The following is a 21,769-nucleotide window of genomic DNA, read 5'->3' as shown; positions in this document are numbered from 1 at the left end:
AGCTGTAAGCTCATCCGTCACCTTTCTGCACTAGTGATCATTAACGTGCACCAACATTGTTCACAGCTTATCAGAAAGTTTCGTCTCACGCCCGAGAATGTCTGCAGGCACAGGATCCTGACAGATCATTTGGGCTGACAGCATCGGAGGGTGCTTGTAACCGTCCACAGAACGAAAGGCTAAAAATAGTGAAACTGCATGTGGGAGGAGGAGACAATGCTAAAAAACAGGCCACATAGAACAGAATACAATACATTCACGGGCAACAGAAAATAATTGTTTTATGCAAATAAATATTCTGGGAGCATGAATGAGATTAGAAGGAATCCGAAAGATTAAGATCTGAGCATTATTATTCTGTTTAAAACAAGAGGAATTTAAGAACAACTGTCAACATTCACATTATCCAAACTCTCGATGTCTCCACACAATGTTTCCCTTCCAAACCTGTTACTTTACAGCTTACATTCTGTATTTCTGAATTCACCTGCCACATGTAGTGAAAGTGCGTATTATACATCTGCTCGGCTCCTTCAAACTGGCTATAGCTGGTATAGTGTACTGTAACTGTATGTGAGTGATAACTGCAGTTGTTACAGCTTTTTCAATTGGCTCAATGTCGCCTTACATGAGCTGGTAGCTGTCTGCTTGAATTCACTGTAAAATTCTCTCGTTCTGCTCTTTTATTCAAAGATTACGTGTTTGGATTTTTGCCTCTTTTTTAAGTGTCTCGTTGCATCGACTCAATTCTGAGAACATTCCAGAGCCTTCTGTGACATTCCATCACTCGAAAGCGCACAGCTTTCGTCAGCTTTAAATGATTTACATTTACTTCCACGGACATTTGTATTCTGTCAGTCTCCGTATCCAAACACAGCCTGACGTGAGCCTGTGTTATGGAGGTCATAGGTCAAATGAGTTTAAACCCATTATGTGCTGAAACAAAAGAGCCTTTTTTCTCTAGTTAGGAACTATTATAACAACTACACATCCATCAGGAAGATTGTCTTAAAACAGTTAACTAGTAATGGGCATATGATATTGGAGTCATTCTTAACAACAACAACCCATAGGGACACTTTCTATCTATCTAGGCCTGAGGAAAATTTCAAACGTCAAAACACATTACATTTGTATGAGAAGTACCCCACTTAACCTCTGTCTAAAGTAATACATGACATTCCCTAAATGCGTAATGGATTAATAGTATGTTTTCAAAACATTTGGTCTGGCCGTGTGCGCCTGTGCGTGTGCAGAATGGACATTGGTAGATCTCTCCTGCTGGCCAGATGTGCTGGTGAGAGATGCCTTCACCTCTGCACAGACGCGTGCCACTGAAGGCTGTGGAGTGATATGAATCCTGACAGGAACCTGGCTGTCATATGCACACACTATTTTGCCCTCCTCTGCAAATGTTTGAACACGTGTAGGACACACACAGTCTCCAATATAACTCCCATACATGTGGAAAGCACGTTGGTCTACGGAAGATCACAATCACACAGTAAAAATTCCAGTACTCTCCATCTTAGAATTTTTTTGTGACATGTTTTGCACATTTTACAAACACCTGTTGCCACAAGAGATGAATTTATGAAACCTCTATTGAGCCATTTTTGGAAGCAACAAGTCACTAGAAAATGTACCATTTTGTGTTCACTACAAGGTCACTTCAATGGTTAACTTTAAACAGTCTGTAAATGTTTTAACTTATTTAATACAAATATTTTCATTACAAATTATACAAATTCATATGCATTACTGACAGAATACTGTAAAGCTGCACATCATATGCTTCAATGGGAGTTATGAAACCTAAGTTTTTACATGATTTAAATAAGGAGTGGACACTGTATATCTGAATATTTCTTCTTCGTTTTATAGAATATTTAGGCTTTTGGACAAAACAGTTTTTTTTGTTTTAATTGTTTACTTTCCCCAAAAATATTTCGCATTTTCCATGCTTTTTTCCCCAGCAGGATTTTTTGCAGTGACTAAATTATAAAAAAATAAAACACAGGAAATGTGCTAATTAATTCATACATTTTCTGACAGTACTTTATTAAAATGCAAATAAATAAACTTCATACTTTCATACTAATTCCTTCATACTAATTTTTTAATATCAGGAAGCATTCAATGAAAGCAAGAGAAAGAGACTGTACTGTATGTGATAGCTAGAGACTAGAAGAGCTGATGACAAGACAGCTGATAGGAGAAAATTAAGCACAAAAGGATGATAAAGTAAGCTGGACTATGACAAAGAGAGACACGCTTGTAAAGCTCATCTTGTGTGGTAAGGTATGACATCCACTCACCACAGCCCTGACTAAGCCTCTCGGAGACCTTCGCTCACAGAGCTCTTTAAATTGCCATTCTTGCTCAGGACCACAGCAACTCATGAAACCCAAATCTGTGTGTATGAGAGGACAAGTTCCCCAGTGCTGCTCTAACATATCTTACTACAAGAGAAATAAAAACAGATATGCTGATGGCTTTAACAGAGCTCTGTGTTTTTATATTTCACTCATTGTAATTTACATTTAGAAACATACGGTGTCATTTATTTAATATTTTTGACCTGTTTTTTATTTAAAGTGAAATACTGCCAGTCAAATTTATCTAACTCAACAAGCGAAGGTGTGAAAATCGTGCAATTAGACATGGTGGCTTCCTTTCCGCCTGTAATAATATTCAAACACCAAATGGTTTCTCTTTTGAGGCCGCTAGTCTATACATAGGAAGGTGCTTTGCGCCGGTGTATGTGCTCTTCTCTGCTCCTCCATGAAGGCCACTGGGATATTTACAGCATTTGGATACGTGAAGGTCACAGGCATAAAACAGGCTGATGGCTTCCACAAATGGCATTTGATTTAAGAGCCCCCCCCCGATCCCTGAACGTTCACTGGATGCCGACGGACAGCCTTCATACCTGTAGCCGGGCCCAGACAACGGCACTTAACATCAGCGAGAAACCTGCAGTAAATCGGATACTTAAAATGAATCGCTGTACAATAATTAAACTGGGAGTGGGATGCGGGTGCAGACAGTTCCTTGATGCAGGAAAAATGGGCCGGAAACTCATTCTGAAATAGGGAGACCTAGAGCCGTAAAGGGGCGCCTGGGGCCCAGAAGTTGTGTCCAGTGAATATTTCAACTTGAAAAGTTTTTTCCTCCTTAATTTTCTGTCTGGCAGCCCTTTTCCTTTAGCATAATTTAAAGGCTGTTCCTAAGTTGCCATGGGCATGAGTATGATTCAGTCCCGGGGTCCTGACATTTATGTTGCTGTGCAATTGCACATATCCACCACAAGAAATGCTGTTCACTAGTGAAAGTGGGTGTTATCATTTATCTCAGCATATAGACCACTTTGCAATATGTAAACATTGAAGTACTTCCAGAAGGCTTCCTTTTTTATAATTATTACTGATAATATCTTATATACAGCTAAATCTGACAAATATTAATTTAACATTTTGATTCAGTTATAATTAATGTTCTGTTGGTGGTATTTTGTTCAAACGTTTCGTTACTGTTAAAAAACTGAAACAGGAAAAGTTATATCTTCTGAAATGATCTATTATAAAAAATATCAATGGCTCCCTTAAAGAAGTCATCTGAAATAACTTCAGTGCATGAATTAGTGTAGTGCTGTACTAATGACCCAGTTTGTTATATTGTCTCGGCTCACACCAAAAAAGACACTCACTGACACACAAGTTTTGAGATGCCATTGCGTGTTGTAGCCCACCCGCACTCCTGGCTGGGTAGTGCATCTGACTAGAAACTTTTCTCTGGTTAAAAGTTAAATAATAATCTCTGATTATTTATTTGAAATCTGAAACCCAATCTTCACCAATAAGTTAAAGATTACAATGTAAGAGAAACATTTTCTTTTTTGTAATTCATTGTATAATTTTGCTCAAGAACCAGAAATCTTGCATATTTAAAATAGTATTTTTAACTTTTAAGTGTTTAGATTTGTTTTATTGCAAACATTAGGGCAAACATAAGTTAAGGCATCATTACCACATCAATTTGGCAAATTTAGGTATTTCTAAACTTTTTATCAGAGGTTCTTTACTGATCTAATGTTATGATATTATGTATAGCGAATCATGGTTTACAGCATGCAGAGTATAAAACATTTGTTATACTATATTATATAATATAATATGGGATAGGTAAAAGGCAGGGACGTGCACAGGGGGGTTGCTCAGGTTGCCCCGGCAACTGCCCATATGCCCTTCTCGACTCACGTTGCCCTTCCGAGGTGGAAAATAAATAAATCATACAATGGATGCAGAATTTCACATACGTCTAGAGAAAAAAAACGCGAAAAGCCTCATTCACTTCCGTATTCGGGCAACTAAAGTAAAAGTCAGAAGGGGAAGGGCAAACTCTCTTTACGTGGGTGCAGCGCTGCACGCGACCGGCACCTGAGCTGAGCCTGCATGAGCGGCCCTAGAAGGAGATTGTCGCGGTTATCGGGTGATACGACTCAACGTTGTCTAGGGTGGCCATACTCCTGGATTTCGTCCGGACAGTCAGGATTTTAAGCCCCCTGTCCGGTGTCCGGGGCAGCCTCAAACCAGACACTCATTTGTACTCGTTTTTGGAGTTGTCCTGAATCGGCCTAAACAAAACCCGCTTTAGAACCTTTATTGGGACGCAGCAGCATAGCATCTGACGCCGTAAGATCTCCGGTCAAACAAATGATTGGCTGAAAGAGGTGTCAAATAAATATCTGATATATCATTGGTTAATAACGTAAACAAGCCTCCACTACGTGGAAGTGGAGTGCACATGCTGGCTTCCTCACATCATAACGGTAACTTGCTGAAAGGTCAGACATCATTTAGTCCGGAATGGACACAAGAGCACAACTTTATATAAAAAAACAGTAGAGACACTTTTCATGGATGTCGCTGTGAAGTGGACGTTTGTAGTCAAGGGACCTGCGACATGCCAGCACAGAAAAACAAAAGTAACCGACGAGCTGCAGGTACATCTTCCCTTAAGCTTAGGTCAAATATTCATTGCCAGACAATTTAAAAAAAAAACGAGTAGACTGTTTCAGAATCACTGTATCATGAGACCATCGATATGATGCACAAAATTGTATTGTAGTTGCGAGTACACCAGAGTCCTATGCAATTATTCTTGCCTCACTAAATGCTGCAAAGTGTCCTCCTTTTTTGTGTTATGGAAATAACCACCATAACGTTGTCAGAAAAGGTGAGTTTGTGATGTATAACAAACGAACGATCATCATCATCAAGTTTTATGAAATGAATTAAAATCTTCAAAAATCCAGGCTGAGTTTGCCACGTTTAGCCTAAATGATAAGACAGATAGCTTGCAGACAAGCAGCCTAGGCTACTATTTTTTGTTGCTAGGTAGGCATTAGGCAAACTAAGCTACGTCTCTGCTGATAGTTAGTTTCTCACATTTCGTTTGAGCAAGAAGAATTAATGATGGAAGCTATGCATCACATTAATTATTTTATTCTAAATGGTTAAATGCCTAGATTCTTTCACTATTTTGGGTATTGTTTGAAGCCAAGATGCCCACTGAAAAGAGGCGGATTCAGGAGAGATATTTCAGGGAGTTATGTTTTTCTGTGTTATTATTAGTACTAGTTAAGGTGATTGAGTGCTGTATTTCAGTGTTTTACTTCTTTATATATATATATATATATATATATATATATATGAATAAAGATCCTGTTATTCTCAGTCCTTCATATGAGGGGGGGTTGCCCTTTTTTCAGGTCAGAGCAACTGCCCCTCAAAATTCCTGTGCACGTCCCTGGTAAAAGGTTCATGTAGGGAGGCCTGTGAGCAGTAGTTCTCTGCTCCACTCCATTAAAGCTGGTTAGTAGTTTCATATTCAACTGAGATAGATAAAATGCTGCAGCATAGGTCTTCTTGACGAAGTAGGCTTAACTTCCATATCTATCGATGGACAGGAACATACATGTAAGGACAGCAGATCAGCACACAAACGCACACGCTAAGATTCATCAAATACACACACAGGAATGCACACATGTGCTAATGGTCATGCGTATATACTCTAAAAATACACACATACATTCACACAATCTTCTCATACACACACACCCTGAAGGATGGATGGTTATTTTAGCATATCAGGTCCTAACTTTCCTGTGGGACTTTTGAAACAGATATCACAGGCAGCCGGTGTGCGAGACTGAGCTGTCAGAGTCGATCTCTCAGCACCATAGTTTTAACCAAATTGTCCTTTTATACTGTTGTACAGCCACCTCAAATGTTTCAGGCAGTGTCAAGAGCATTCTACATTACATCACAGTCAATACACACACCGTATTTCACTTCTGAAATCTATATGGAGTATTCTGTCATATTTAAAGTTCATTAATGCTTTTGACAAACACTTTTATTTAAAGTGTCTTGAACATTGAGAAAGTAGAATTCAATCCTGCTCTCAGGGAATTGTATTCATGACCTTGGCGTTGCTACATAGCTTACACTGATCAGATGAGCAACAAGATTGTAGAAGAAAATTAGGTAAAAGTGCAAGTGCAGTATTTTTATAACATATTGCAAATTCAGATTTTTTTTAAGGAATTTATGTTACAATAAGTAACAAAAACAGATGTGAAGAGTGATATCATTAATCTTACCCTGGCATTACCAACAGTATTACTAACAAGCCTGTCCACTGGTCAAGCTCAATAAGCCACAGCCAGTCTACCAGCCTTACACCTTCACACCAAAGCACCAGAGGCCTGTGTGGGCTTAACATGCGATTTCTTTCACAATGCTCCAGTGGCTATCACAATATCGCACCCAACCTTCTTAATATTGTGGTTCTTGTGACATTTTAGCACCCTGTGTGTCAAATATTCCAGTTCTTATGACAGTGTAGCACCCCGGCTATTTAACAGGAGCCCAAGTGCTTCACCCTCTGGTAGTCCTGCTTTGACAGCATCGCACCAGCACATCACCAGTTGTCACCAGGCTGTAGATATTGTGGGGATGGATGAACAAATGGCTGCAGCAATGTTTGTACATGTGCGGTTATGTTTACGTGTGTGTACTGCTTTGGTGAACTGGACGTAAAATATGAGGATATTTCAAACGCAGCATGTCCTGTTGATTTGCGTTGTGCAGACACTCAAACATCCTTGCTTGAACTACATGTGTCACTCTGGTTTGTTTTTGTGTGTGTGTCCAATGTAGATTCCACTGAAACAGGAGCCATGTCCAATCTTGTGGTATTCGGGTGGTACGCCTTTTTCTGCCTGTCTGCACACCATAGCTCGCGGTACTAACAATGAAACCACTGTTGCCTGACATTCACACAGCCTAACACAGGCCAGACAACGTACATAAAGCGTACATCAGAAAGCCAGTGTCCTTCAGATATGCTCTTGAAATAACACCTGCAAGTGACCCTTCTTCAAGTCAAAACGTCATGTTGGCTGTATATGTGTTCTAATACAAAGAAAAAAAGTTTGGTTTACCGTGTAAGCAACAGGCTCTACATAAAGCTACTTTTTGATCTCATTTTAATCAGAAATTTGTACTTTAACGTTTTTGTAAAATACGTCAATAAACAAGTTTATAAAAAAATCAGTGTCTGCTCATTTTACCTACATTTGCAATGATCAACAGTTATGTCATTTACCATCAGCCCACATTAAGAACCTGCAATTTTTTCTTTGGAACAGAGATGGCGCTATAAATACGATTTCAGTGTCAATAATGTAATGCTTTAGAAAAGCCTTCAATCTGCGAAAAATAACAAGCAATTAATTCAATGAATCACCAAATATATTTATTAAAAATTCTGGATTTCAGTGATAGGCTACAACCTGTAGTAAAATGATATTCTGGTGTATAATAAAAAAAACAATATTTATCAATTTAACCAAACGTGCATAATCTGAAATGGAACTAAACACTCAAGATGAAATCAAAGATTAAAAATTAAACATTTTACTTGAGTGACAGCTGAAACTGACATAGCCTATATATAAACCACAGCATTCACAAACTACAAAACTTTGCTAAACTTTTCAAAAAACCAAAGACGCAGATGACTAAAAGCCTGCACTCGGTCTCACATCAGCTACAAACACTCATTACCCAACGCATTAAACCTGCCGAGGCCAGAAGTGACACCTTAGTCCAGGGTTTAATTTTGAGGAATAGCGGGTGTTAGAGAAACACATGATGTAGCCAGTTGTTTTGGGGGCAGTTGGGCCGTGATCATAAAGGCAGGTTTTATTAGCTGTTGCTTGATTTGTTCCTGCAGACCGCGGAGCGAGCCGCTAAATCAATGCATACAGCTGTTCCTCCCGCTCGGCCTCTCAGCTCGCACAGCAGGTGTACGGCCCACAACGGCTGTCACACACACCCGCTCACATAACAAATAATAACGGCCTCCACACACACGGACCATCCATCACCGTTATGGCCCGGCCCGAGAGACCCATACGCGCATACACACACTCGGCAAAGCGCAAAGCTACACACCCCGCAGCACAAATTGTCTAAGACGGTCACAAGCGCACATTCAACCGGGAACAGAGCGTGGTTGTGTGTGTACGTGGACGCTATGTACACAAACAAACAGGTACAACATTTGCACACTCACATAGAGTCACACACAGGGACTATCTATCATAGTTATGGCTTTGCTCCACTCCAACCTGGCAGGGGAAAATGTTCCATCTACTGAAGTGAGCGAGTCATTCCTCTGTCAGCTCTAGTCTCCCCTCTAGACTGCCATAGTCTGGGACCTCTGAACAAGAAGTGCAAAAGCTGATGTTAAATACATTTAAGCGCATGTGAAAAAAACAATGAGATTGCGGAAGTGAAAAAACAATTAGTCTTTGAAACAACAAGACTCCACATCTGGTGTAACTCAACCTGTGGCGCAGTGAGAGAGCGAGGGGGCAGGGACGGAGGAATTCAGCAGGTGATGTGTTGTGGCTAAAAGGGATACATCTATGGCCGGAAGTGATGCAAAATCTTGCCATCAAATTACACAAACTTCATTAGCTGACGCTTACACCTGCCCTAACCCCAAACGTAATAAAATAGTATCAAGTAATAATTACCTGTTAAATATTATTGAAGTGCAGATGACCGGTGGAGGTATCTGTATCCCTTTTAGCCGTAAACAGGTGATGGAAGCTGTGGTATCCTAGACTGCCAAACACGGCAGGAACAGCTGATGCCCGATTTGACAACACAATCTCACTGCAAAAACCTAAATTCTTTACGATGTGGCTAATTTCTAGTCACATAACTTTTTGTTGGTTTGACTTCCATTCATACCAGAAACGCAAGCCCATCTGAAGATATTTGCATCGTAACCGTTATCACAGACGACAGTGCTTTGGCAATATCCTGTCAAGCTACCATTATTTCTCATGCCAATAAAACACATTGAAACATTCGGAAAGAAAAAGATTGAGAGATTGGCAAAAGATGAAGGGATTTCAGTTAATCATGTTCTCCAACTGGCAGACGGGAGACATAAATCTCCATTCATCTTGTTGCAGTCTTCCACTGAGATTCTTACTGCATGAAGTTCCCATGAGCACATGGTCATTTACAAATCAGTTGAGGTTCAAACCACTAATGATCAATAAGAACCGGCAGATATGAATTACAGCACTGACCTCTTTTCACCCTCCGCCTCAAAGCTCTTTCGCTTCTCTACTGTGGGAGTGTATGAGATGTTTGTGCAAATGTCTGTCTCTTGCTTGACACAACTGCAGGTGCCTCTTTGTGGCAAAGTGATGTTGTGGACACAAATGCAGCTTCACAAACAGCTGGTCAACAATTGCACACTGTGGCACATAAAAGCAGCCCAGTACAGTACATCGCGGGCACATGAATATCAGAGAGGCATCATTGCTTTCTGGGTCCCATAAATCAGAACACATAAGTTAACCCAGGCCTGCCAAAACAGTTTCTATGACAAAAATGTGCATGTGGCGGGTATCACGTTCCCTCTTGCCCTTTTAAACAGTATCCCAAAGATAATTTGACCCATTCATGGCTGAAGCTGCTTTTACACAAGACTTAATGGCAGAGATCGGTATGTCATACATGAAAACAATAACATGCACAGCGCTGGTACATTTTCACTTGCGAGCATTCTTACCTCTCCACAGGATTGATGTGTGGGTCTATTGAAAATATAGGCTACTGCATCAACACATTTCAAGTTTGACATTTAATTTCCTTTCGATAACAATTACACTAAAATCAACCTAAAATCGCAAGAATCTGAATTCAAATATATAACTTTTGGTGGAAATTAAACTGAAACCTGAGAAGAAAAGGAAATAATGCTGCAGTGAATTGAGTTTAATTAGCTTACAAAGTAAAGTGTTGGTGAATACTAACAGTAGGCAATGTCTTCTGAATAATGTGTGGCTGTGTGATATATGTAAAATAAATGACTGCACGAGAGCCCCAATTTAACTCTGAGACAGCCAGCATTAGTTTTAGAAAACTGAATGCACCACAGGTTCTGTCATTCTCATTGCGCTCAATCAGATTTTTGGATTCTATAGAACCCCAGACTCCCATAAGTGATTTGGAGCCTCTCTGGTGTGTGGGGACTATCATCAGTAATATGTGTTCCCCAGACTCTCAGATGGGTTTGTGACCATCAGTAACCGGCCCACGGTCCTCTCACTAATATTTATATGATCATTAGCATCCTGCAGTGAGGAAGAATCTGTAGCCAGATACAGTATGTCATATAATGGCGCCATTCTCCTTCCATGGGGTTCTTTCAATTTGTAACTTGTCCAGTCTCCCTTTGTATTTTCCCCCAGAAACAAGTGAAGCATGTTTTGTAACTCCTGATTTGTAACCAAATTTATTTGCTAAAATATTGACTCATGACAGGACAGGACTAGCAAACTTAAAGGAGCAGTTCAAATTCTGTCTTCATTTACTCACCCTTGTGTTGTTCCAAATCTTTATTCATTTCTTTGTTCTGAAAGATTTTTGGAAGATTGCTTGTAACCAAAAAGCTCTCGCCACCATTGACTACCATAGTAGGTAAAATTACAACGGAAGTCAAAAGTGTTCCAGAATTGTTTGCGTTCCTTCATTCTACAAAAAAAAATCTTCTTTTGTGTTCAACATTACAAAGACATTTACAAGATTTGTATTTACATTTACATTTATTCATTTGGCAGACGCTTTTATCCAAAGCGACTTACAAGTAGTTTTATACAGTGGCACATTACTGCAGAGCAATCAGGGGTAAGGTGCCTTGCTCAATTGCTCTATTTTGTATCATCACATTTAAAAACCTATTGATGTTCAAAACCTGTATAAGACTATTTCTTTCTGTGAAACACAAAAGAAGATATTTAGAAAAATATGTCTGCGGTTTTGTGACAATACAATGGAAGTCAATGGGAGACAATGTTGTTTGGTTACCAACATTCTTCTTTTGTGTTCTGCTGAAGAAACGAAGTCATGCAGATCATGCAGGTGAGTGAATGACTTTCTTATTAAACTTCATGCATAACGTTTTCTTTGTTATCTTACCATTGAGATTCTGAGGATTGATCCACGCAGGATATGGTTTGTGGACAGTCCAGGCTGGTTCTGGGGCCCCTGCTTCTGGTCCATATGTCAGAAGAGGAAGCTGTCTGCTTGGCCAGAGCCTGCTGTATATCTCCCCTGCACCGAGGGAGCTGCTCCCTGCCTCTCATTTCCTCAGGGGACCGTACTGTGATAAATGGAAGGGAGGATACCGTGCGCACACAGCAGGGGTGGTGAACAGGTCAAAAAGACACACTTCAGCACATACAGCTATATGCACACAGACACAAAATCCTGCATACTTGCACACACGTTGCCACCTTTAACCTTTGTATTTTCTATAAATCATCAGATCAAACGCATTACATCAAAAATGTCTGCTTGGTGTTGCTTTTTATCACAACCCCTTTGATTTATGAAGGACAATATCTTTACATTATACACTTGCAATCATTCCTTCGCACACATCATGCTTAGACATACACAGATGCGTGTACACTACAGATGGACCCTGTTATTCATGGGTTTCATGTTCACAATTGAGAACCGCCATACATTTGTGAATGGATGATTTGAGAATTGAAGCGTTACAGGATGGAGATGGAGTGAAGGATTTCATATAAAGCTTTGGGGGGCACCCATGGATGAAACGAGGGATGGAGAATGAGGAGGAGACAGGAAAAAGGGAGTGAGAAGGCAGGGGGCCGTCTAGTTAGAAACACATTTTTTGATTGCTCTCATGTGTGCGGCATTATGTACTGTTCTCATTACGCCGCAAGTCCGTTCGATGTCTAGTGTGTTTATGTTGTGCGCTTATACTGGACCGCTGAGCCGGGCGTCTGTTCACTGATGCTGTTGGAAACATCCTCCCTGTTATAGCAGCATAATAACCTTGAAGAGGCGGTAGCCCCCGGCCCCGGCGCATGCTAAAGATATTACATTAGTTTATGACTAAACAAAAGTAGGAAAGCAACAACAAGAGAAGCAGATGCGCTACAGGAGAGAGATATGTTTGTGTGATCAGTGTCATTTCTAATGATCACGTTCCCTGACTAGATTTCTCATTCCATACCCAGTGAGACATCCGGAGTTGGAGAGAAGCGGTAATGTTACACAAATGCAAGAAAACCCTCAGTAAATACAGATGCAGCCTGTAAATGGAGGTCGACCTTTGCTTGGATAACAGCCCGATACGCTCACGCTGAATGAACTGCTTAAGAAAATAAATACGATTTGCTTCCTTACACAAACTACATTGATGTTGATAGAGAGCTGTGGCTGAAAAGCATATATACAGGCATATAGTTTCACGTCCATAAATCTGAGCTCCCCTGCAGAGAGAGATGAAACTGCCTCCTACAGGGCTGGAATGGACAGGGAGAAAGTGCCTCATATATCACATCAGCAAAAGATGCTTCCTCCAATGCAGGTTTGAAAATATATTGCTCTGTGGTTTTCTTTTTTTACATGGTGTCTGGGAATTTGCATGAGCTGACTGATGTAGCAATTCAATATGTTTTCTTTTTTGCAAGCTTCTTCAGTTGCAGATGTGAAATCAAATAAAGTAATTTGTATAATTTGGCTATTGTTTGTCTTAAATAGCCATTAGAGTATTAAAGCATTTTATATCACAAGTAGCGGCTGTCATTAGTAAAACGTTTTCTCAAGGCTGTATAAATCATTTGTATAAATGTAAAATTACGTTTTTTACATTTAAAAAATGTAGAGAATTTAGAGAATATTCAATGTTATACCCAACAATACAACAGAATGCACAGTAATCCACAGTAATGGATTAGGAATACAAAACATTATATTATTAAAAACATGGCTTTTCTGCAGAACACATACTTTTATTTCGATGTTTGTTCGAAAATATCCAAAGTTTTTTTCAAACGATCAATGAATCATGTGATGGACTATGAAAGCTACATTCTTTCGATCTATCCTTTGTAGTGCCTTAGTTGCGCCACTTTGACGCATTTGGCCTTGTAGTGCAGACTTTGAAGGATGCATCCTCTGAAATGGGACACACCTTTATACTTGTGGCTAGTTGCTCGGGAAATAATCCAGAAAATAAACAAAAGTAAGTTGAATATGTAACAACGCTGTCCATCAGGAGAAGAAAATTATATGTCATTTTAAGTTTGTTTTCATTTCTCACCAAAAGTAGATTGGAGGGAGGAAGAACTGAGGGGAGAAAGAGAGGGAGACGGCAAAAGGTGATGAAAGAAACCATCTGGCCCAGGAGCTAATGTACATCAACACATTAATCCTCTATCCCAGAGTGATGAATAGGAGAATCAGAGAATGGTGACAGGAGCGAGGAATATTAGACGTGTCTAACATTACTACGCCTTCCCTCTCCAGGGGATTTGTCTGAGAATTGGTTAAGAAATTATAACATAATAGAAACTGATATAACTTTGGATGAGACCTGCAGTGCATGTGTGTTTGTGGATGTCAATAAAGTAAATCAGAATAGTGATATGTGACCCTGGACAACAAAACCACATTTTGCTGCATCCACTCACAAAAAATAAAGTTGTGAAATTTACAAAATATCTTCATAGAACATGATCTTAACTTCACATCCGAATGATTTGTGCAAAAAACCCAAACAATGTTTTTTGGGCTATTGCCACAAATATTCCTGTGCTACTTAAGACTTGTTTTGTGGTCTAGGGTCATATACAGTATATGTTATTTTATGTTGTCTAATAGAACAGGGGCTTTTAAAATTGGTATTATAAAACTATATTTAAGCAGACTAAATTGTCGGAGATCATGTATTTATATTATTCTTATATTATATTTTATCGCTGCTCTGAAACCTTGAATCTCCATATTTTGTGATTTTATTGTTTTTGCCATAAATTATTATTATTAATCACCCTTTATATTTGTTACTAGGTTTTGCAAATATCTAACCAATAAAATTAAAAAGCTTGTTAACTTGTTGACAACACAGTATGTAATCCTTTTTTTAAATACAGCGTTTTTTAGTGAGAATTTGACATCCAAGGATTCTGAAGGACAGTGACAATATAATGTCCCTATAGATTTAATTGTTTTGAATATGTAAACGTTACAACAGTAGGCTATATTTGTATATAGAATACAAATATATAAAATTTGGTTAAATACAGAAAAAATAAATACTCACAGAAAAAGCAAAATTAGAGTGATGAAAACTGCTTTAATATCAGAATGACAGAATATGTTATCATAATATGCAAAAAATAACAAAATCATTAAAAGTGTGGTTCCTTACAAATGCAGAGGCTTTTCCTTTTTTGAAAGTTGTTTCTCAAAAAAATATCTATATACTGTATATACATATACTTATACCACTGACTGCAGCAATCCAACTGCATCTCCCATCTGTAATTATTGTATCTCATATCCAGTATAGAGCCATAATTACAGTCATGGTTCATCCATCAACATCCTCATCATTATGAATAATAAACCTCAGCATGCCCTCTGTCCCTCCTCTGCCACAGACCACACCACATCTCTCTCTGATTATAAACCTGCTTTTATAGACTATTAGAGAATGAGGCCAAACCTAAACTGGAAGTTAAAAAGACATCTGTTCAATTGTACTTTATTCACCTTATATCAGTGATGTCAAGTATGAAACCACCTCCAGAAGTTATTGGGCATCTCTCTGGCATTCAAGGTGATCTGATCTATAATGAGGAAAAAGAGATCGATAGAGCTGTACTCTATAAAAGTTCGTTTAAAAGCTCTCCCCCCCTTTCCTTGGCATGTTGAAGATCCAGCGAAGCGTGTAATCGTAACACCATGTCCGAGGCTACAGAGAACTCACAGGCCAAATTGCCTGTGTCATCGCCCGTGTCTGGCTGTGAAATAGTGAGCCTGACGTCATCACTCCTGATGGAGACGAGCGTGATGTGGGAGGGGTTACGAGTAGGATTTTAGTGAGAGTAGAGTATGTTAGAGCTTGGGGGGACGAGGGTTGGGTTCTGGAGGGAATGGTGGATCTGCTCAGATCATTATGTTGTATTCCCACGATGAGCATTTCAAATTATTACCTAGGCTTTTTGCTCTTTAAATGTTGTTTCCGCTCCTTGCCTGTTCTCTTCCTCCAGCGTGCCTTTCGCCCTCTCTTCATCTTGCCTTGTGTTTGTTTCACGGCCATTAACTGTTGTGTGCTTCGGTGTTCAATTCTTTTCCACCCTTACAGTAAATATGGAACTTCAACAAGCATGAACCCCAGGGAACTTAAAGGGATTTCATAATTTTGTCACACTCATGTCATCTAACACTTGAATATAACTTTTGTTTCCAATGTGGAATTTGAGAGACGTCTCAGTGGTTTTGTGTGTTTCAATAGAAGTCAATTTGGTTACCGACATTCTTCAAAACATCATATTTAGTGTTCTGCAGAAGAAAGAAAGTCATACTGGGTTGACATGAGCGTGAACAAATAATCTAATAATTTTCATTCTAAGGTGAACCATTCCTTTAAAAGGATCAATGGTGATGAAACATGATCATTCAAAGATCTAAGATCATTGATATTTAAAAACAAGTTTAGACTTCCATGACACCTAATATGAGTCTTGTGATGCTGTTGTTTGTGACAGCTTACACAAGATGTTTTGTAGACTGGCAGCAGCTGTGACTGCCAATGACCCCGTGCCCGCTGAAGAACAGCTTTCCCATTTTTAAGTCTGCGAGACATGAAATATGACTGGGATCATCTGCACCTGATCCACTGGGAGATCACAAGAGTGAAAAAAGCATTAACCATGACCTTGTGTTTCTGATGTGCATGCATGTGGACTGCCTCTCTAGCACTAACACACACCACCATGAACACAACACGCCACACATGTGAACACACACATTTGTGGTCATATATCTATTCCGACCCCTCCCCTCCCCCAACCTGAAACCTGAACATAAGATTGACCCCTTTCATAATCTGAATAACTCCAGGAAATAAATGGATGAACCACGTCTATTTATAATCCTTAAACTGTGTTTATTCTAAAGTAAGATGACTAAGAAAGACGCTTCTCAGAATGCAAGTTTAATTTCAGCTGTGTGCCTTGGAGGCCAAATCCATCTGGAAATGTGCGTCAGGTCTTATAACCCAGTGGTCTCTGTTACATTTTGGACTTGCTCAGGCCCTGGCAGCCACCCTAAATCCCAACCTCATCACAATACCGAGTCTTACACATGCAGTCCTGTTAGCAGTCTGGCTAAAGTTCAACTTCTTGACCGCAGTACAGAACCAAAACATTTGTTTGCAGGGTAAAACATATTTTTATTTCTGTTGATCACAAAGAAAATTGGAGCGATTGGATAACTGTTCGTCAGTAATAAATACATGCACTACTACTGCATATCAACCCCATCTTTTGGCACACTGAAACAACTTTATATCTTTAGATGATAAATAACCACCAATTTTTCGTCTATTCCCACTGCTCCTCTAATCTGATCTGTGACACAGAACATCACATCCACCACATATACCTCCTCTATCTCTCCTTTATCTTCTCTCTTTTGTCGACTCAGCTTTGGACAGCTGCTCCGCATTACCTGGAGGTATTAGCAAGGGTTCCCCTGAGAACCGGTACGAGCATTGGTTGCATGTCGGTTCTGTGTGGTCTTAGCTGTTTTTCTGTTGTGATATTCAAAACCTCTAATCAACTGAGCACCCATCGATTCCGCCCAAAACTCAAGCAACCTAACAAGGTGTTTATATTTCCAGAATTTCTGACAAACTCTGGGTTTCTTGTCGCTTAAGGTTATTGTAAAAGAGGATAAATTAGTGTTTAGGAAAATGCATAAAGTACCATGGAATAGGTATTCATTTTTGGCACAAAATCGTAACTTCCTCTGTCAACCATGGCTCCCACCATCACCCTCTGCCTAAAAATAAAACAATTTATAAAAGTCATCCGATGACAGAGGCGTCATGGCTGCAGCTTGTATAAAAGAATGTGTTTCCAAGAAAGTCGTAACACATGTGGACCACCTGGATACAGATGTCCACCCATATGAGAGCTCTGATCAGAGCAGCAAGTATGTACTATGGGCTCTGTTTGTCTGTACTCTAAATCAGAACTTTTATAACTAGCTTGTGAATTATATTTTTAAAACATTTTACTGTATAAAGCAACATTGAAAAGGGCATTTTTGCGACTAGTCCAGTTTACTTAATTTAACACAATTTAATCAAACAAAACAACAATATATGCCACAACATGATTTTTTCATGTTTAGTCATTTAACGTAATCCCTTTAAATTGGGACTACAGTATATAAATGATGTGTTGTGTTAATATAAAATATTTAAAACTAGGCAGAGGATTTCCAGTTCCCAGCATGCCTTGTGTAAGACTGCATTTTCTAAATGACGTGTTTTTTATGTGTTTTTCAGGAAACAGAAACATTTGTTATTGTCATTTATGATGTATAAGAGTTTTGTGGTTACCACTGTTCAGAAGAGTAGTGCCTTTGCTTAGGCTTAGGTTGTGGATAGTTACAATTTGAAACCTGAATGTTTGATAAAGTCTGTTAACTTTAATATCATGTAAAAAATCAATACATATTTTATGTCATGTTAATTCAATTCAATTCAATTCAATTTTATTTATATAGCGCCTTTCACAATTTGCATTGTTCCAAAGCAGCTTTACAGGGGAAAAACGAAAAACCCAAGAAAGGGTAAAACACACTACATGGTGTTTTATATAATAAATCCAACTATTCTAGTAAATAATATCTAATGTCAGCATCTCCTGGTGGTTTATTTAGCATATTTGCATTAAGTGAATGCTTGGCTGAAAAGATGCGTTTTTAATCTAGATATAAATTGGGCGAGTGTGTCTGATCCTCGAATAATATCAGGAAGGCTATTCCAGAGTTTAGGTGCTACATATGAGAAAGCTCGACCCCCTTTGGTGGATTTAGTTATTCTAGGTATTATCAAAAGTCCTGCGTTTTGAGATCTTAGAGAGCGTGATGGGTTGTAGTATGATAGAAGCTCTGTTAGGTAGGTAGGGGCTAAACCCTTTAAGGCTTTATAAGTGATTAAAAGAACTTTAAAGTCAATACGATACTTAATGGGTAGCCAGTGAAGGGTTGATAAAATTGGGGTTATGTGATCATATTTTCTGGTCCTGGTTAGAACTCTGGCAGCTGCGTTCTGAACTAACTGTAGTTTGTTTATTGATGATGCAGGACAACCACTAAGTAGCGCATTACAGTAGTCAAGTCTTGAGGTCATAAATGCATGAATAAGCTTCTCTGCGTCAGCAACACACAGAATATTTCGTAACTTGGCAACATTTCTTAGGTGGAAAAAGGCTGTTCCCCTTCAGTCGGTCTCTCGACGTTGTGAGAGACTGACTGGGGTTTGATCTTGAGAACCTACCTTCTCCGAGATAATTAATTAATAAAACGCCAATGGGCTTGGCGAATGGCACGCGCACGCCAGTCTGCGCCCCGTGCATACGGGTATAAAGGAAGATGGCGGCGGTCATTCACTCATCCTTTGTTCTTCGGAACCTGTGTGTTTGCTGATGCTACACGCGATACTCGACTTCGAGAAAAACCTGCTGGATTTATGACGCGGAGCAGCGGACTTCTCCTTTCGGTGGACTTCCCCTGGGCGTTTCGGCAGAAGGCTACAGACCTTAAGAGGTAAGTCCCTCCGGCTACGAGCATGTTTCGTAGCTGTATCCTTGGGTGCGACAGACTCATCCCGGAGTCTGACGGCCATGATTCCTGTGTCACTTGCTTGGGGCTCAAGCATGCTGAGGCAGGTTTTCACTGATGCAATGTCCCGTGTGTGCGGACATAGCAATCAGGGTGTTGCGGTCACGGTTGGCTACGTTCTTTCGAGCGCTGCCACCACCCCGTCTGTTTCCCAGGCGTGTTCAGCTGCCGTTTCGGCGAGGTTGACCGCTTTGGCGAGCGGCGGGGGTGATTTAGGGACGCGATAGATGTCGCTCCGTCAGCTTCACGCTCGCGGACCATCTATACCCCTTCACGCTCACCTGGTTCGTCCCCTACGAGCGGCAGACGGCCGTCTCATAGTGGTAAGACTTCGCACACGGATGATGACGCTATCTCTGTCGCTGCGTCGGACAGCTGCCTGCTGGCATCGGATGCGGAAGAGAGCTCCGGAGGAGACTCAGGCTAAGATGTCGGCCATGCTTTCCCGGGCAGCCGCGTGCATCGGGTTGCAGGGTGTAACAACATCCTCGCCGGAACGCTCGCGGCTAGATGCGCGGTTTCGGGGGCGTGGTCAAAAGCCACGCCCCGCTCCGTTACCATTTTTCCCGGAGGTGCATGACGAGCTCGCCAAGTCCTGGAATGCGCTCCTTTTGGCGCGTTTCAGGCCGGAGGGCTCTGTGGCTGTGACTTCCCTGGTTGGTGGGGCGGCTAGAGTCTATGTTGACGTTCCCCGCGTGGAGCGTGCAGTCGCGGGCCACTTGTGCCCGCAGACAGCTGCCACTTGGGGGGGCTCGACCTAGACTCCCGTCCAGAGCACGTAAGCTCTTCGACACTCGTCGAAGACTTGCAGTGCTGCTGGACGAACCGCCTCCGCTCTCCACGCCATGGCGGTCCTCCGGGTTTTTCAGGTAAGTCCTGAAGGATTTGGACGGCGGGAAGTTCGACCCAACTCGTATGAGAGCTACGTACTGCCACAGACCGCGCGCTACGAGCGACGAAGGCCACGGCACGTGCACTGGGTCGGTCGATGTCCACAATGGTGGTCCAAGAGAGGCATCTGTGGCTTAGTCTTGCGCAGGTGAGCGGCGCCCAGAACGTCGGTTCTGGATGCGCCCATCTCGCAAGCAGGGCTGCTTGGTGATACCGTGGAGGACGGCAGTTCTCCGCGGTCTGGCAGACTGAGGCGATCGAACAGATCCTGCCACGCGCCAACGTGCCCGCCAACAGGTCGGCATGGTCTCGGGCACAGTCTGGTTCCCAGCAGCCCTGCCCTCCCGCGGCGGCCCTCCGGTTAAGGAACCTCCCAGAGGACGACCCACCAGAGGTGGACCCCCGCGGAAGAGGGCATCTGTTCCCCGTCAGCAGCCCGCCAAGAGGTTCTTTAAGCGGCCCTGACGGGACGAACCAGGGGGAGATTTAATGGGCCCGAATCCCGGCCTTTCCAATGCCGGATCGGAAAAGGACGCTGCCTGCCGCGTTCCATCGAGTCTGGGCCCTTTTCAGGGTCCGGCGCCCACATACTCTCAAAGAGACAAATCTCCCCTGGGTTTTCCTCCACAACACTCTCGTCCAGACGGTGTATGGGATGGATCGGGCCGCCGACCGCAATCTCCTCCGGACATTGCGTTGGGCCGCCTGAAGCAGGTAAACATACAGAGCCGTCAACCTCCCTGGGGGTCCCCCCTGTGCGAGGTGACCGTACTGTCAGCCACCGAACCAGCCTCCCCCGGCACGGTGAGGCAGATTGTCCTTCTGGTCCCGTTGTCACGGTTCTTGGGCGCTTGGTAGCGCACCAGCCCGTCACACTGGATAGAGAGGACGGTCCGTCTCGGTTACTCGATCCAATTCGCCAGGCGCCCCCCCCAAGTTTCGTGGCATTCTGTACACCTCGGGGCGAGGAGAGAATGCTTCCGTACTTCGGCAGGAGGTCGCCGCCCTTCTGGCGAAGGGTGCGGTCGAACCCGTCCCTATAACCGAGATGTCGTACGAGTTTTACATACTTCATCGTGCCCAAAAAAAAGGGCGGGGGGCTGCGGCCCATTTTTGGATCTGCGGCACCTGAACAAGCACCTGCACAAGCTGCCGTTCAGAGTGCTGACGCAGAGGCGCATCCTGGTCTCGGTACGTCACCAGGATTGGTTCGTGGCGATCGACCTGAAGGACGGGTACTTTCACGTCTCTATTCTCCCCCGACACCGGCCGTTTCTACGGTTCGCGTTCGAGGGAAGGGCGTATCAGTACAGGGTCCTGCCATTCGGTCTGGCCCTGTCTCCACGTGTTTTTTCAAACAAGTGGAGGCTGCCTTAGCTCCTGTCAGGGAGCAAGGCGTGCGAGTGCTAAACTATCTTGACGACTGGCTTATCTTGGCACACTCGCGAGATGTGTTGTGCACGCACAGGGACCTTGTGCTTCGGCACCTAGACCGTCTAGGCCTCCGGGTCAACCAGGAGAAGAGCAAGCTCTCCCCC

Source organism: Barbatula barbatula, assembly GCF_947034865.1.
Source record: "Barbatula barbatula genome assembly, chromosome: 9".
In the NCBI taxonomy this organism is placed as follows: Eukaryota; Metazoa; Chordata; class Actinopteri; order Cypriniformes; family Nemacheilidae; genus Barbatula; species Barbatula barbatula.
The sequence above is the reverse complement of the archived record's forward strand: the minus strand, read 5'-3'. Positions refer to the sequence as shown.